The sequence below is a fragment of the Xiphias gladius genome, chromosome 13 (genome assembly GCF_016859285.1).
Source record: "Xiphias gladius isolate SHS-SW01 ecotype Sanya breed wild chromosome 13, ASM1685928v1, whole genome shotgun sequence".
NCBI lineage: Eukaryota > Metazoa > Chordata > Actinopteri > Istiophoriformes > Xiphiidae > Xiphias > Xiphias gladius.
In genome coordinates this window covers 5,747,480-5,763,172 of record NC_053412.1, presented here as the reverse complement: position 1 = coordinate 5,763,172, position 15,693 = coordinate 5,747,480, and the positions used below count along the sequence as shown (strand labels likewise).

The following is a 15,693-nucleotide window of genomic DNA, read 5'->3' as shown; positions in this document are numbered from 1 at the left end:
CTGGCCTGCCCTGTATCTTGTTGCTTCTCTCCTACTCCGTGCTCACATGTATTAATAAAGTAATACAATACAGCCCACTAAATTCCCACTGAAGCTGTTCTCATTTACTTGTTTTTTTTGTTTCTGTTGTCAGACAACAGAACAAGTATGAAATAGTGAATAGGCCCGTTAAGACTACTTGTTAACCGCGGCGTCATCTGACAAAATCACCATACACAGAAGTTTAAGACAACGGCTGTGCTGTGACTTCTGCTATATTTACCTGTGAAATGATCACACAGAGAGAAATATAGAAGCTCAATCACGCCTGTGTCAGCTGCCGTACGCTCAGTTGACCCTCTCCACTCTCTTCTTCAGAAAGTAGCTAAGGTTTGTCCAAAAAGTCGATAGATTTGTCGCTAGGTGCTGTTGTGAGGAAAAGTCGCTTAAGGGGTTTGGAAAGTCCGTAAATCTAGAGACAAAAGGCCTGCATTTAAATGCCCCCCTGATGACGCAACAGAAAGTGTTTGGGCCAATTCATTCTGAGAGAGCAACAGCCAGCGGGGAAACTCCGACACTCAGCCGGCCGACCGATGGTGTAACTTCACTCAGTCTGTCGGTCACGGACATTCGCATCTCTAGAGCGGGCCTCGCTCTTGAGGTCCAGTAAAAAGTAGGAATAAATAAATCGTCATTCTTTCTGGGGAAAAAAAAATAAAAATTCTACAGTTGCTAGGAAACTAATGAAAAGGACAGGATTTTTAGGAGAAACCAATTTGACAGTACAACTCAGAAAAACATTAGACGTAAATTTTAATTCATAATGTGCTCACAGATAAATTCTTTTAAGCATGAGATTTTGTCCAGCTAATTTAAAAATAAATGGTACACTGAGCCATGGTAAAAGATAAATGTGGCTGTTTACTATTCAGCAGAGTTTCTGATTATGAATAAGGAAATGCACTTTATTATTTGGAACACAAAGACTGAGGGGGGGGGAAAGACATCAACCCAACAACCGGCCTGTGTGCAGGCTGGTGTTAACCAAACAACAGCAACAACAACAAAGGCAAAAGGCTTGTCACTCCGATAAAACACCTTAAAGTGCAGAGCAGAGAGGCTGGTGCATAAACATAGTCAGACATTACAGTGCAGAAAGCCTGACATCATGGTTATTACCTTCACTTGAAGAAATATTCCGAAAGTTATGACTGACCTGTAACTACTGATTTTACTTCGCAGGAGAGTAAACCAATGGATTTACATTTTTTTGGATTTATGAGCAGAAAACAAACAGCAGTTCAGAATTTCTGCAGTAATTTTTCCCAGTTGCTAAAATGTACACAAACGGGCTGTAGGTTCAAAACACTTAAAAGACACACAAGGTTTGATGATGTTCCGCAGGTGTTATCTTAGCTCATGATCTGATATTGAAGCCTGGCACCTTGCGTGACTTGATAGTTGATGGGAAAATGGCTAGCTGGAGTTAGGGACCATTCTCAACAGAGCATGCAAAATGGCAACGTTTTTGGATTTTTGTCAATAACTTTTTTTCTTTTCATGCAAATTCCAATCCATCTTTACTTGCACGTGGACGTCCTGAACAGTCCATGTACAACCTAACTTTTTCTAATTATGAAATGTGGCCCAATGAATTACTATTTCAGACCAACTTTACATTCATGTGGGCCATTACGTATGCAGTCTCAAATGTTCAAAGTCAGAGTGAAACGGCAGTTAGTGCCTTTATCTTCTTCACCCACAAATCCCTGACCCTTGTTGCTAGACCAGGGGGGAAGGGCGAGAGGAGAATAAATTAGAGCGCGACCGCATTCTTTGAAAGTTCAAAAGGTTTTTGCCCAACGATTTCCAAAAACATAACTGCTACTATGATATTGCTGCTACTATTAGCTTGAGCTAACAGTCAAGTGTGGTTTTTATATGATGGATGGGGTCAGCTTGTCGACGCAGATCATTTATGTACATGCCCTTGAATTCAAGATGAGTCTAAAAAATATTTGAATATTTTACAGGAAGAGAAAAGAGATGCATTTTGCTATACAATTCTCAAAAATTTGATTTTTGGCATATACTTAGCATAAATCAAGTGATAATTGTAACTTGCATTGTATTTCCTTTTACTACTCCCTTATTCTGTATATTTTGTGAGCAGCTAACCTAACATATAAATACAATATAATTAAAGATATTTTTGTGACAGAAGTGGGATAGAGAGGTCTGGGAAGTGTAGATTACTGAAGCTGGTAATGAGCCAAAAGCAAAATCATCCTATTCCTGTCCTTTAAACGATGTCTGAGCAGACATTTTGATGAGTCTTGGCCAAATCATTTTCACCCATTTATCTTTCACACTTAATGAGGAATTTTCATATGTTCCTCTTTCTGTAATGTAGTGCAACACTTTGATCTGATCCAAGAGAACCTGTTGAAGAGACCGGAGTCAGGGGGGATGTTCTCATCAATTACTCACATTTCACGCAACGGTGACCTTAATGCGGCAAGGTCAAACAAAAATACCAGTGGTAATTAAATGAAAAGGCACAGGCAAGAGGGGATACTATAAAGACTGAGTCTGCTTGTACAAGAGAGATTATGAGAGAGAGGAGAAAGAGGCAGGACGGACTAAAAGGCAGAGAAATCACGTAAGAGAACACACTCAGGAGAGAAGGCCAAAGACTACTTTAAATGAAGGTCTCTCCATTCGTCTCTCTTCACTGAGGCTGACACAAGCAAAATCATGCAGGTCAGCACCGTTTTAGGCCACACGCTGTCTGAAGGCTCATTTGCAAAATGTTTGCTTTCAATTACCTCACAAAGTAACCACAGTGGCAGAGTCACAGTGGTAAGGACAGACATTTTTAATGGGTTTGTTGGTCTAAAAAAAAAAAGAAAAGAAAAAAAGATCTGTTCAGCTGTGTTTTTGAAGAAAGAGTTCTCGATTTTGCCCCCGGTTGGTCTGCATCACCACAGGGCCTTGAGCTGTCACTTAATGGCACATTTCCAGTAGAGTTTCTTCTGTTCTCATGAGTTTTAGTGCATTTGGCAAGTGGATGGAAAAAAAAAAATCCATGTCTTCAAGGGCATCTGTACAATCAGGCTATATCCATATGTACCCTTACAATAAGTCTCAAGTTTTCAAGTCTAGCTTTCTTCCCAAGATAGTGTTCCTAATTTGCCTTTAATCATTTGACTTCTTTAATGAGCGTTTTTCAAATCACATATTTTGATGTGTCATTGCTGGAAAAGTACATGTAATTATAACCCATGCACTGAAGGGCCCTGTTTATTCTCGCCCACCGTCTTACCGGGGCATTTAATGGAACTGAGCCATGTTGTTATTAGCTACACCTGTGACTTTCCTGCAATGACACGACAAAATGTCTCCTGTGAAAAAGGCTTCTAGATCTGCTACAAACATACATTTATAAATATTTTATATAACAAAATCTCTCTGAATGATCATCAAAATAAAGAATTAGACTTTAAAGATTAAAAGTTAAAGTTAGTTTATAGATCCTGTTTATTCTTTGCTAATTAAAGCCGCATTGATTTTTTTTTCTGAGGAACATTGCCATAGTATCACCTTATGAGGTTAATATAGGAAACGTATTAGCCACATGTCGACCTGTAAGTCCAATATTCGCTATCACTTTTATCTCTGTTTTGCTTCCCACCAACTCCTGAGAGAAAATATCTATTTCCTTCCATGTTAAATGTTCCACTTTCTTCACCAGCTAGTCGCTCACTGTGTCTGTCTGATGTTTAATTCATGGCAGGTTCTGTACAGTGGGTTTATCAGAGCTTTTTTTTTTTTGCTGAAAACAGCTGCATGTTGTTGCAGCTTTGAGAAAAGTTTATGCTGTATCTCTAACTTCTATCAGCGTCCGTACACTGTCAACACTCAAGGTAAATTTAATGACCAAGTCTAGTCGAATGACCTTTGTCAGATATTTTATGAGCGAAATGGCGCAATAAAATTGCCATAAGCATCAACACTGTGTCTCTATATACAGATGTGCAAGTACTTTTCTTGTTTCTAACTTTTACAATCAAATTTCCAACTTTTACAAACTCGCAGACATCTTGTCAGTCCGGGGGCTAAAGATGAAAACTAGAAATGTTTCTATATTAAATAAGGGTATGGATTGAAATGCACTGGCTCTAATAAATAAAATAAATCAGCTGAATAGAGGATGTGCCATCACACTTGTGGACATAAACAAGGCCAATAATACCTCCTCAGACGGATTAAAAAAAATCTAGACAGGCAGAGAGACAAAATAAAGCATGAAATATTGTTGCAGTGTAAAACTTTAAAATTTATGTAAATGCAGGATAAAACTGTAGAAATTGTTCATCTCCTGCGTGTTATATGCCCAGTACATTTTTCTGGAAAAGCTGCGGTATCGCTGAAAATCACAGAGCGGAAAAGGCTTCAGATGATGCAGAATCTTAAGCAGATAAGAAAACACAGTACCGAGTGAAGTGCATGATACTGTCGGCTGTTGTCGCAGTGAGCTCCTGCTCGGGAAAAGTTGACATCACTCACCGCTGACAGCCAGTTAGAAAGCCTGCACACCCTTCTCACCTTTTATCCCATTTCCTCTGACTCAGCCGGAGCGGCGAACAACAACATATCTACTTGGGCCTGCCGCTAATGTGGCAGCCCCAATAATTAGCCTTGATCTATTTTCCCTCTACCAAAGACAAATTACGCATTAGGCCTTTTATCGCAATTTAGCCAAAATTATTTAGTAAATCCTTTTCTGACAGAAGAAAAGCTTAGATAGAGCATGAGTTACATGCTGCACAACTTTTTAATTCGCAGAGCATTTTCTCTCTAAGTCGATCACCGCATACACCATCTATAATTAGATGCCATTTATAATGATGAGAATCTTTCTAGTGGTGTTTGAATTAGATTAAGGTGCTGTGTGAATTAGATTTCAATCTCCAAATAGCCTGGTGTAGGCAAGCATCGTTAGGCCTGCGTATGAAGCTCTCTGCCACTCTATTAAGTTGTTTTCTAATTAATTTCAGTGAGTTCAGTGTGTAAATATCACAGAGACAGGAACGTAAGATAAGAGAAGTAAAGCTGACTCTGCATCGACTAATTTATTCTCACTGAACTCGTGTCCATATATAAGAAAGATACAGCACAAAAAAAATCCATGCTGCTCTTTTCTTCAGCTGCTGGAAGAGATGAGAGTGTAACACATATATCTTTATTAGATCTAACGGAGAAAAACACGTTTCTTATACACTTGATTTTCTGCAAAGTTTTTTTGTTTTTTCAGCTTGGAAATAAAGACGTATACGGTAGCTGGCCCTCTCTAAGTTCCCCAAGCTCTGGTGATGATCTACAGCAGTTTACCTGGTATACTTCTAAGAGAGAAGAACTGTGGAGATGCTTTATATAAGGTGCGGCCTGTCTCATCCATCAGCATAAACACACAAACAGAGCTCGTAGAGGCTCTTTCTTACTGCCCTGCAAAGAGAAAATAAAGTTAACTGAGTGCTCTGTGTGTTTTAGAGGTAAAAAAAAAAAAAAAAGAAGCAAGATTAGTGTTTGGATTTCTTCACATATTTTACATATATTTACAAATATCTTCAGCGGAATAACAGTTAAGTCATGAAAATATGACTTGAAAATGCTCCATAAAACACTAAATTGGTGATGCTTGCATCTCTGAGTCTGTTTTGTGGTTGGTGGCCCAGATAAACTGCCAAAACAGACAATGTGACACGGCATCAAGATATTTCCAAAGTAGCTTTCTAATGGCAGAAAATGACTGTAAAACATCTAGGAAAAACGCATCAGGTTTTTTTTTCGCGTCAGTCCCTTCGAATCAAAGAGCGAAGAGCTTCTTCCCAGAACCACCCTTTCACACCGACATTCAATGATCACACAGGGAAACATCCATCACGGAAGAGGCACAGATAGCAATCGTTCCTCGCTGACAGTAGCCTCAATAGACAAGGATGCAATGCCGCACCTGCATTTCTTTTTGGGTCTGGTGTTAGTCGTGTGTAAAATACACTCACTTGGATTCTGAATGTGATTTAACACAAATTAAGGGCACATAATGATGTGAAAGTATCCAGGTGTGCTGGTGGTGTATGCTTGCATATTTCCTTTTTCCTAAATAGTATGAATTGTAACAATTATAGCCTCATTTATTGGTGGATGTGTGCAATACTATTTTGTGCATATTTATTATATACTATTATAAAATTATAAAAAATAAAAAAGGAATTTCAGGTCTCTGCTTCTACCATATTCAAAGGTATTTTTGATTTGGATGCCTGCCTGCTTATTTGTGATAAGTGTCCCGAAAGGGTGAATTTCACTCAAAACGTACTGGAGTTCTGTACATGATTTCTGGATTACAATATGTGCTTAAGTCAAAACCTAGACAGGCTGAAGTGGTGGAATAAGTATTTAGATCCTTTACTTGAGTAAAAGTAGTAAAACAAAAAACTACAAATACTCTACTACAAGTAAAAGTCCTGCATTCAAAATTCTACTTAAGTACAAATTATCAGCAAAAATGAATTTAATGTCAAAAGTAAAAGTACTCATTAGATATAAATATAGCTGCTGTGAGTTTTAATTATTTTACATTTTATTATTATTACTGATGAATTAATGTTAGACAAAAAAACAGACAAACTAAATGAGGATGTGAATGTGATGGATGAATGTGCCTTGGAAGCTGACATGCCTAGTTCTAATAAGTGGGCCAGGTACCATAGGAAAACTCAGCGATACTTCCTTTTTCAAAGTCAAGAGAGAGCTGCTCCTGTTTTGAAGTCTTACTCATGGAAAAGACGATCCAAATAATAGGGCTTTTATTAGTAAAGGCTAGTAGCTGCATGCAGGAAGGATGACGTCGTCCATCAATGGAAAAAAAAAAAAAAAGTACGAGACATCAGTACGAGGGAGCAAACAAAGTTCAGGGAGTTTTGTGAACACGGCGGATCTCACTGGCAGAGCTGTTCTAATCTTACTATTTGAGATGTGGATGTCACCAGTGTTAGCCTTGCGTATATTCACCTTTGAAGACATCATGTACCGGGCAAGAAAACTGGTTTGAAATGTATTCCGCCGAAATGAATATAGCAGCATTTCCATGTTTCAAAAAATACAAAGTGTAGGACCAAATTCAGACACGGTTACAGCCATAGCAATGTCATATGTACCTTAAAATCTGTGCATCAAAACATGCTCGACTGAAGGTCCCACTCATCAGCTCTTCCGAGAGGTTTGAACCGCATCTCGCTGTCGGAAAAGGAAAGGGGTTCAAGTGTCATCACATGACTTAAGTAGGTAAGGTAAATATGGAGCTTCAGCAAGAAACAGGTTAGCTTAGCTTAGCGTAAAGACTGGGAAACCGAGGAAACAGCCAGCCTGGCTCCGTCCGCAGGTAACACAATCCTCCCACCAGCACCTTTAAAATTAACTAGTTAATACATTACATCTTGTTTTTGTTTTTAATCCACACTAAAATGCAAGTGTTTCGCTTTTTTACGGGGGGGGGTCTTTGCTGGTTGCCTGGCAACTGCTCCCTTGGTTTTTGTGCCGATTAAGCAAAACAGATATAACATGTTAATTAGTGAGCTAGTTAGCTGTGCCGCCTGTGTCTTTATGCTGAGCTAAGCTATCCGGCTTCTGGCCGTAGCTTCATATTAACATTGCAGACATTAACGTGGTGTCATTTTCTAGGAAGAAGTCTGGCTACGTCGGTGAGGAACAAACTCACACAAATCCACAAGGATGCTGGCAGTTACCTCGTCACTGGAAACTCCTAGCTAATGAACTAATTGCCTGCTTCGTGCAATGCGTTTGATTTATGTTAACGGCGACAATAGGGTTTGTTTGCCTCTGCATCCATTAAGATACACCGGTGATTTGTCTTGAACCGTCAAACTATGCAGCTCAGGAGGTGAATGTGGGAAGTAGGCAAATAAATAGGCGTTTAGGGTGATTTTGCTAAATTTAAATTCCAGTCCAAAATTCCAAGAATTTTTTTTGACTCTGCAACATGTTTCCCAGTTAGATTGCATCATAAACAACACAAATTAATCCAAACTACATGAACACTGTGCTTTTAAAACAGTTTTATGTTCAAAAATACAAAAAAATGTAATGTCTACAGTTGCTGTTTAATTTCTCATAAAATGTGTTAAATATTTCATTTATCTCAACATATCCTACACCTACACACAAATTTGTTTTCCATAAACAAAAGCAAAAGGATCTTTATGCAATTTGCAGGCAAATTTCTTCATGTCTTGTTTGGCAAGAGAGACTAAATGTCAGTGGAAAAGCATGAAAGAGATAGAAAAACATAACAAATTAACATTTATTTTGTTTCCAATGGAAGCACTTGGAGTTTTGGAGTCCCTACTAACCCACCACGACACCCTGATCTTTTACTGCTTCCTGCTGGTTCACTGGAGAAATTACTAACAGAGGTAAAAGAAGACAAAAGGGGAAGGCTGAAGTTTGATCTGACAGTGTTAATATGGGGATAACTAGAGGAAAGAGTTAAACCAATAAGCAATCTCTCTCTTAGCTGATTTTATGCTTCACAACACTTGATTTAAGAACATTTACAGACAAAATCACATTGAGCTCCACACAAAAACAGTGTCTGGATTAAAGGACAGTACAAATATTTTGTCTGTAACTGCAGCTACAGTAAGTGTGTTTACTTGTACTCAAACTTTGCACATTGCAAGTTTTTCAGTTTCTACTTGCATTTATGTGCACCGGCGGTGGAAGATCCTTAACTTAAGTAAAAGGACCAATACATTAATGTAAATGTACAAGTAAATGTCCTGCATTCAAAAGTCTATTTCTATAAAAGAACAGAAGTAGTATTAGTAAAATGTACTAAGTAGCAAAAGTAAAAGTACCTGTATATTATATACAGTTAGGTAGTTTTTGTCCAGTGGTTCCCAACCTGGGGTCGGGACCCCTCCAAAGGTGGAGAGGTTGTAGGATGAATAATGGGAAAGAAGAAAATACAAAGCTCTGCTACACAATATTTATTTATAATTTGGACTTTTCGTTCATCTTCGCTTTTTTGGGGAAATATTGGATAAGTTTAGCTCTTTGGGACACACACAGTGTTACTGTATTTAGATGAGACCATTTGAGAAGTTTAGAGGGGAAATGTCTCTGATTAAATTGTTAACAATTCAAAAACATCTAAAATGTGACAAGGAACCCCAAACAGACACTGCTTTCTTTTAAGGGGTCACAAGTGAAAACGACTGGGACCCTTTGGTTTAATCTTTAAAAATGTATTGTTTTATATAAGCTTATTATAGGTTTTTTTAATGTGAAATCTTAATCTGAAAGTAGCAAGTAACAAAAATCCCCCTTTCTGGTCTTTTTAACCACTGACTGGTACATTTCACACAATTGTGGCTGAACTTAACCTAAAAATTGAAACCTTGCTACAAAGTACAGATTTAAAAACTGGAAAGTGATTAATAGGCAGAGATGTATCAGCAGTATTTTCTTTCCCTGTGGCCACTCGGCTTTTTTGTAAGAAAGGGATACCAGAATTAGAGGGTATTCTTTCTGGAGTGAGGCTTCCTCAGGGCCATGTCTATTTCAATGTCGCTGCCTTTAGGCCCGGTTCAAAGGCTGAGCAAAGATAAAAGTCTGGAGAGTGGGACAGAAGAGGAGGGGGAAAAGGAGATGATGTTGTTTGTCATTGCTTGTTAAAAACAAACTGCCGAAGATCATTGAAGGTCCCATGCTTTCAAAACTCAGACCTCAGGCCTTGAACAAAACGAGTGAGGGAACGAGGCACTCCTAATCAAAATGAGAGTCCTCGCACCGCCGTCTTCTTTCCCTCTCGGGTAGTGAGTGATGTTGCGCAGGTCTCCGGACGTATTGTGCAATCCATTACCGGGTATCCTCAGGGTATTTTGCCATCATGTTAGGGTCAAAACAGTTCTCAAAACAACATCTTGGTGAATTTGTGGCATCATTGGAATGTCCCGGATACTTGAAAATGGTTTTCCATCTCTTAGGCGTGCGGCTCTCTGGGTTCAAAATGAAGTGGCTTGTGTCCAATCACTGCAGGAAGGAGCATACCTGACTGTCTGAACAATGGCACAAGCACAGCGACGATGTTCGAGGTGCATGGCTGAGAATATGGGAGGTAAAATGATGTAAATTATAGATAAGTGCTATTCAAAAGCACCATTCACAATCACTGAAAAAGACTTTTAGGGACATTTTCTTGGTACGACTAAATGTGTCAGTTGAAAGCATGTGGTCAAAGGAGGGGGACAAAATCAATCTACATCAATGTGAGATTCATTGGATATTCAAGTTATAAGAATGCAAAAGAGAATATTTCCTTTTCATTAAACATTTGTAATTAATTTCTTAAACAACAGAAGACTTTTTCCTCCAAACATTAATTTCATCGGTCAGCAGAGGCATGTCTTAGCCTTTCCAGAATTAGCACAATTAACCACCGGTGACTAACGATCACTGGGCCATTTGAGATTGCTTCTGGCTCTTTCCTCTCCATTTCAGTAACATCATATCTAACTGCCTGACAATAGTAAGCTCGTATTTGTCCAATATATGAGCACATGAATTATTGATACTCACGGCTATATCTGTTGCCACTTCCCTTGGGTACTTTCACTTCATCACGATGTTAGATAATGAAAAGAGTGAAGAGACAGATATGCAATTTTTCTCCGAAACGCCTGTTTCCAGCTGTGTAAAATCTTTTTTAAGAGTGCTGTCTATCTCCTCTGCTGCCTCTTGTACTAACAAAGCAACAGCAAGCCTCTAATGAAAAATGAAAATGGATACTGTTGTTGACGGAAAAGAATATTTTTACTTCCTCAATCTGCAAAATATAAATGGCCCTAGTAGGTGCAATCTACGGTATTCTATAGTGTTATGTCTCAAATCCCCTGATGTACATTGTTATTGTGACTGTCCTACTTCAAAGAAACTGTGTTTAGCAGGATTTATTATTATTAATATTAATAATAATAATAGTAACATTCTACTCATACTCTGAGCATCCATTACATCCAACAGTGTAACATCACAGTCCAACAGTGTAACATCACCTACTGTATGATATTCATGGAAGCTTACGCTTTAGAAAGATGTTTGTTTTAGCATCTAATCTTCATTTGAAACCATTGCCTCTTGACTTCTGTCCCGGTACAACACTGCTCTGATGACATGTTGTTGGAAACTGAACTAATATTTTCTGGCTAATTGTTTCTGTTCCCCTTATGCCTTTACTAACACTGCTAAAATGGTTCTGTTTTCGTCTGCTGATTTCTAACAGACAGTTCTTTGTTTTCCTGCTCGGTGACATTTTTGATATATAGCAATTTAGCGGAGTTGACTATGCAGTAAAGTCACCGATGCACCTCCTTGTGAACTGGTGACGTTAATCAAGTCTAAATGAGCAAATTACTGTACAATGAGTTTGGTGAATCTGAATTTGAAAACTCATAGGAGCAAACCTCACAACAAAATTAAGCAAGGTCTAGTATAAGAATTTGAATATGTTCTTGCATGATGCTTTCTATTTTGAAAGACTTGGCTATAAAGTCTTGAGTCAAATAAAGACAGGTAAGTTCCAAGTTAAGTCCAGGTCTTAAAATTAGTGTTTCAAATCCTAAACAAGTCAAATTTAATACTATTTAAGCTCAAAACTTTGCATTTAAAAGCAAAGTGATGCTTTGTCACAGTGTGTTACCCACATGACGCAAATGCAATCATCTGTAACGTCTGAGTTTCATGTTGTGTACGATGCCGTGTTTTTTGCAGATCAGAGGGAGCAAAGAGGGTGTCTTTATCTAAATAACATAAATTAAGGTGAGTCTGTTGTATATCTGCTGATCTGCATCGCCAACTGCACCTTCCCCTCCTGCTTGTGCAATGTGATTGGATTGACTCCGAGTATATCCTTTGTCAGGAAAATTAAAAGTTCATTGATTGTACATTTTTAATAACATTTTTAATCAAGTGATTCCAGGTCAAAGGGCTGAAGTTAAAGAGAAGCCACAAGTGACTGGTGTTACGGACAAAGTGGAGTATCAAGTCTTTTTTTTTGTATTTTTCACCAAATTTGTGACTGAGTCCACACCTGTCTTCAGTGAACCAGGAGCATCAAACGCCTAGATGTACATAACAGTGTCATTTGTTGATTGGTGGTGAGTTTCTATGTTTTTTTGTTCGTTTAGCTGTGGCCAATGTGACGGCACATCGAGCCGTTTCAGTGTTTTAACTGAAATTTAAGACAGAAGGAAACGATCACCTGCATAACACATCAAAGAGAAACAGCGGTTTTGAAATCAGCCCATCAGAATAAAGAGCAGGGGGCATCTTTCTAGAGTTATCTCTTTGTACCAATATTCATGTGGAGAGAAATCTATCTTAGAATTACCCATTTCTCTCCCGGCAGCTGCCTCTGTAGACCGCAGTGCAACAGAGCTACAGCATATTTTTACTGATCTGTCATCTGTTGTGAGAAAAATACAAGCCTTTTCTGACAGCTTTCCTGGTAATTTGAGCAACCTGATGTAGCTCAGCAAAGCATCACTCCATTATCTTTTTACTGACTTTAAAATCTGTGTTATTACTGTCATTCTCTCCACCTGTACAGCACATTATGCCTCCTTCAGGGGTTGGGAAAGGTTGAGGGAAAGTCAATAAAGTTCACCAAAGTTTAGGCCCAGTGCCGACTGTATTATTCTCGATCGAGGTAAACTGATGTCTAGTAGGATGTCTGTGAAGCATTTGAGTTAGGAAAGTACAAGGCACTTAAAGGCTTCCATTGTGGTTGAGGTCAGTGCTATTAGCCTGTAGCCAATGAGGCAAGTAACCTCAGGGCAAACAACTTTGTCTCAGAGTGGATTTTGTGGGCATGTGGCAAAAAGAGCAGGTCAAGCACATAAAAACTATCTGCTTGCATGCAGATCTATCACATCTATCTATGTGGGTTTTTTCTAAGTGTTATCAGTATTCCTCCCCTCATTTTTAACTTCAGCAGCAGCTATTAATTTGAATATATTTATGGGATTTCAAATGAAAAGATCCAACCTTATAAAAATGTGCCTACACGTTTCTCCAGAATCCTAATTTATAATAATCATGCCTAAAATCTCCTCAATGACTCCCTCCACTTATCTCCAAATGCGTGTGAATTTGCAGCGCTTATGTCATTATGCTGCTATAAAGTGGAACATCAGTTCAAAATATCTAGACATAAAAAGGAAAAGAGCTCTCAATCTCATTTCACCCGGCTTCTATAGATCGGCTTCTTGCAATCCTTTTTCATTTCTCCCCAAGGAACCTGGACCTTGATAGACTCAGACAACCGTATCAAGCCACAGAGTGACACAATCTTTATTACATGCATGGCGACTGGGGGGGCAGTCAGTGTGTCGCCATCATGCTATGAACCAGGCAGCAACTGTTACTAGTTCGATCAGCAGCCACGGAGGACAGAGGAGACCTGACCACCAGGGACGGTTGTTTCCAGTTCATAAAGACATCAAGATCCCACTGGGTTACCAACTTGATGTGACCAAACGTCAAGACACAATACGGGCCGATTAATACACAACTGATAATATAATAAAAATCTAATAAGGATAACAGCTGTGGTTGACTATCAAAAGACGGACAAAAGCTTGCAGCATAGTCAATTGTAATGATAAAGAAGGTTATTAGTTGAAATTGGTATTCTCTGTCAGTGCTTCAGGCCCCAGAATGAAAGAAAAGTGTTAAAAACAGTGGAAGAATATTATGGTGACTTCTTCTGTATTTAGGTCTAGAGGAAAAATAATGTATAAAGTACAAAATAAACAAGATGAATAATATAATTCTTTTTTTTTTTTACATCTGCTGAATGGATCATCTCCATTATATTTAGAGGTGTTCTGTAAACCTTTTGTATTTACATCACAATCATATTGAGATTCAAAGTTCAGTCTTGACCTCGTAAAAACAGTAGTTGTCAAATCAACCACACCGTGAGGTTCATTTAGTAGCTGTTCTGGAGCTTTCGATTGAGCTATCATGGAGTTGTTGATGTTCTCTGTTGATGATTTCTCTTTTTCTGAGCACTTTTAGGACATCTTATCCGTGTTGGTTTAAAGGTTAAGGCTGAATACTTATTCTTGACCTTGGAAACAGTAGTTGACCAAACAATCTCACAACAAGGTGCAAGCAGTAGCTGTTCTGGAGCTTGGATGCACTTTGGAGGGACTGAGAGCTGTTAGGAATGTCAGTTTTACCTCAAATTTTCATCAAGGACATAACAAAAAGTTGTCAGAGTCCTCACACTGTTTGGATAAAGTCTTACTCATGGTCACTTTCAACCAAACAAACAGCAGCCCAAACCTTTGGAACAACCTGTACTAAAACACTGGATACCTTGGATACACTGTAGCCTGACAACAGATGAGTCAGCATCCTAATAACTGGTCAAAAAAACTTGTGGCTCTATATTAATCGTAGAAAAGCCAAATAGAGCCCCATGCGGTATGGACTAAGTCTGTGTGAAAGCCAGTTCTAGCAATTTCTGTTGTGCAATTTAAAAAACCCAATATTTCAACTCCTGTGTCCAGGTGTTAGTCTGAGTCTGGCCATGGACATTTATTGCATGTTATCCCCCTCACTCACTCCTCAAGTCTTCGCTCTCTACATCAAATAAAGTCAGAAAATATCCCAAAAAATATTAAGGAAAGTAGCAGCACTAAGAATTAGAAGCTTCAGAAGCCTTCGCCTTCCCCCCACCACAGGTCACTTCTGTCCGCAACAGACAGTTTCTTTGCTGTATATATGAGCCACAACACTCTCATTAAGGACTTCTCTTTCAGCCAAAGCCACGACTGACCTGCAAGCTGTCTTATGTCTTTATCCCAACTTTTCTGCTGGAATATTATTCTTTTAAATGTAGGTAGTTTGCAGTTGCAAAACCAGATTACAGTTAAACATATTAAAGAAAATGAGCATATAGAACTTTCCTGCCTAATTACACAGTTACAGATATCTTCTTTCTAAACTGACCTTGTGGCAAATGAAGCACGCTTAAGGTATTAATGGTTATATCTATTGAAGTTAAACCATTTAGTTAATATAAGGCAAAAATCATGGGTCATGGCCGCTACAGTCCAAGCTATGACAGTCCAAGCTAACAACAATCACTCACAATAGTCACTCTTCTTAAAGCTCTGTTTCCTGGGATACTGGACTGTTAGGCCCAAAGATGAACTAAACTGCACCACTGCTCTCTGCAGAGATGAAAGCAGCAAACCAGCTCCCTAGTCAGAGAAAAGATGGACTGTGGCAACGTTTCTCTTAAAAAAGTAGCATGTGCTAAGAAGAATCTTTCCATTGGAGAGTATCTGCAGCAGCATACAGTATGCACTGTACAACATGGTTGAATTTTTATTTTGAAAGCCTGAGTTTCTCCTATTGGACTGGAGGCTTGGTTGTAATTTGTGGTCTTTTTGAGAGCTGGAATAGTGAGAAGATAGGTGCAGCTATACCACAAAAACGGTCTTTTGTGGCCTGCTGTTGGGTTTCTGCCATCAACTATACAGCTTGGGAACACACTTTTCTAAACTAGCAAAAACACCTGCTGAGAGGAAGCTGGGCCGCAGAGGGTAGACTCAT

At 38.8% G+C, this 15,693-nt stretch overlaps 1 protein-coding gene across 15 annotated transcripts in view; it reads right to left on the bottom strand.

Moving 5' to 3' along the window:
* LOC120798257 (neural cell adhesion molecule 2-like) overlaps positions 1-15,693 on the bottom strand; it is a 403,203-nt gene that overhangs the window by 312,964 nt on the left and 74,546 nt on the right. For 5 of the 15 annotated variants that reach the window (XR_005708661.1, XR_005708654.1, XR_005708651.1 and 2 more), the window contains one exon: positions 7,203-7,281. The exons of 2 other annotated variants lie outside the window; for them this stretch is intronic. The gene's annotated coding sequence lies outside the window, so the exon portion shown is untranslated. Of the gene's footprint in view, positions 1-5,150; positions 5,190-5,210; positions 5,488-5,617; positions 5,723-6,834; positions 6,872-7,202; positions 7,282-8,681; positions 10,169-15,693 lie in introns of those variants that run through there. 8 more of the 15 variants (XR_005708659.1, XR_005708649.1, XR_005708660.1 and 5 more) reach the window with 6 other exon arrangements.